The 2,579-nt window shown below is 45.1% G+C and overlaps 1 non-coding gene across 1 annotated transcript; it reads right to left on the bottom strand.

Moving 5' to 3' along the window:
* Positions 1–481: 481 nt before the first annotated feature.
* On the bottom strand, positions 482–554 carry TRNAM-CAU (transfer RNA methionine (anticodon CAU)). The gene has a single exon. It is a non-coding gene; the product is annotated as a tRNA-Met (tRNA).
* Between the last annotated feature and the right edge of the window lie 2,025 nt (positions 555–2,579).

Here is a 2,579-nt window from a genome sequence, read left to right as displayed (position 1 = left end):
GGAGCAGAAACATGCTCTCTTTGTACAATGCACAGAAGAGCTTCAGGAAGAAATGTGTGCCATTGGAAGGCATGGGTGAGGAAGAAGAGAGATGATAGGCACCTCAAGAGTGGGTCCTGGAGGTTGGAGTTTGAAAGGGTGGATGTGGCAGGGGAACGCAGAAGAGAAATAAGAGATTCTTGAAAGGGGGGTAGAAGAAAGTGGGTTTAAAACACTGTGGTGTGACAAAGCCAGCCTCCATAGATGACAGCTGGCAAAGGTAAGCTGCTTCCTTGACTGAGAATTGAACCCACGCCACAGCAATGAAAACACCAAATCTGCACCACTAGACCATTAGGGAGAAGCTCGCACAATGGTTTGTCAACCTGCATGTATGTGTATTTCCCCCAGATGCCAATTAGAACAGGGGAATCCTGGACTCCAGAAACCACAGGTGAGGGAGAGCTAGCAGTGGTAACGGCCATAGCAGGAGGCAAAAATCTGTCTTCTCTGAGGCTTTAACTCAGGACCTTCAGATTATGAGACTGACGCGCTACCAACTGCACTCAGAAGGCTCAGCTGTAAGCCCTGGCCACCGCTGTGTGGAGTGTGACTGGCGCCTGAGAGCACAGCACAGTTGAGTTCATCTTCAAGACAGGCCACAGGAGTAGGGGGGTGATATCAGCCTCCTGTAAACTGACACACCTCACCTGACTACCCCTGCAGCTGGACATTCCCTTCATTTTTTCTGGAAGTACAGACCCCACCTCATCCCTCAGCAGGGCCGGCCAAAACTAAGTCTTCCTTGAGTGGTGATAGAGGTTGGGCCGCACACTGAGCGCCTACCATCCTGAATATCTGTGACCACATAACTGTGACCACTTGAAAATGGCTCAGAACCGAGTTCTTACATGAAAGACCACCAGTCTCCCCATGACATACTGCCACATTTGAAATCAGCAGAGACCATTGAATTGGATCCCCCGCAGCAAAGGAGAGGAGGAGCCATCAGCAAGGTGTTCTCTGTGAAAGACTCCATCCCTTTTAGGATGTTCTCCTCCTTTAACTGTTCTGAAATAGACTGAATCTGTTGATGTTCCAGACAGGCAAGGCACATCTGTTAAGGAGTGATCCTGAGGAAGCAAACATTGACAGGGGAGATGACTGGGGAAGTGAGGTTGCTTTTACTTGTTATTTATATTGTACTTGTAAATATTTGTCAGGAGGGTCTCGAGTGCTCAGATAGGCACTTCTTACACATTTCAGAAATAAATAAAAATGGTGGAAAACAGCTTTTGCATACTTAATGTTTTAAGGCCTGATATCTCTAGGGCTTCCAGAGTTATGAATAAGTGTTATATGCCTGTATCTCCTTCCAAAACTTGGAATCACTCCTTTTTTTCTGAGATACAAACTCTGTGATAAAGACCCAAAGGGAGGGACACACAAAAAAAAATTTAGTCATGCAAGAAACTTAAAAATGCTGTAGGATTTGTCCCTTTATTGTAAATGACTTGTCCTATAGCCTCAATTTCATGATTCTTTGATCCTAATTAGTTTTTTCAACAATAAAAGCTGGGGTGCACTAAATCTGTGTTGGCTGTAGGTAACTGAGGCTAATATGAGCTCCTCTGCAACTGGAGCTGTTTCTCCCTGTATGCTGAAAGTTGCTTGCTATTTTTGCAGCAGCATCTAAATCTATGTATTTGCCATGTAAAGTGCTGAATGCTCATATTCTGCTTTAAGTCCTCTGTAACACTAGCGTGTACAACTGAAGTCTTTCAAGAAAGATAAAGATTTTTCTGACCTTTCTTACTTCAGTTAATCAATATAGTTACTCACTAGCTTTACCTTTTTACCACAGCATTTCCTCACTGTGCTAATAAAGTCTGATTTGTGGAGAAGTTTTTGTTCTTTTCCTCCTCCTCTATGTGCCTGCACTGATAGTGTCATGTGATGAGACAGCATATAGGAAAGGTATTTTCATCGGATGAAGTGAGCTGTAGCTCATGAAAGCTTATGCTCAAATAAATAAAGATGAGTTACCGTTCAAAAACTTTGCTTTTATTGCACAAGAAACAACACACACCCACACACACAAAGGTGCTTGGTGGGAAAGGAGGTACAAGGGAAGAGCAGACTTTCAGAGCTGTGTGTCGGTCCAGCCATCATTCTGAAAGTTGTCCGAGGGGGTGGAGTGAAGGGGAAACCAAGAAGTCCCAGAAAGCAGAAAGGAATGTGCGGGCAGAGTTTGGGGTGGGGTCATGGAAAAGAGTTCTGAATGTGCTGCAGGGGGGCATGCATCTGCTCAGTCTGCCGCATTATTAGGGACTTCCGTATTTGTGTTTGCTCCTCCATGACTTTAATCAGCCGCTCAGTAGCATCCTTAACAAACTCCTGATTTTCTTTTCTGTCCTGCCTTTCAGCTTCCCTCCACAACTTGCGTTCCCTTTCTTCTGCATTGGAGAAATGCAGTACCTCCGAGAACATGTCTTCTTTGCTCTGTCTTGGGCACTTTTTTATCTGGGGAAGATGCTTGGCCAGGATGTGTGGGGTGTTCCTCAAGGCCACATCTGCTGAAGCACAAGGAACAATGCACA

The sequence above is a fragment of the Lepidochelys kempii genome, chromosome 11, assembly GCF_965140285.1.
Source record: "Lepidochelys kempii isolate rLepKem1 chromosome 11, rLepKem1.hap1, whole genome shotgun sequence".
NCBI classification, from domain to species: domain Eukaryota; kingdom Metazoa; phylum Chordata; order Testudines; family Cheloniidae; genus Lepidochelys; species Lepidochelys kempii.
Note: the sequence above shows the minus strand (reverse complement) of the source record. Positions and strands in the feature narration are given on the sequence as shown.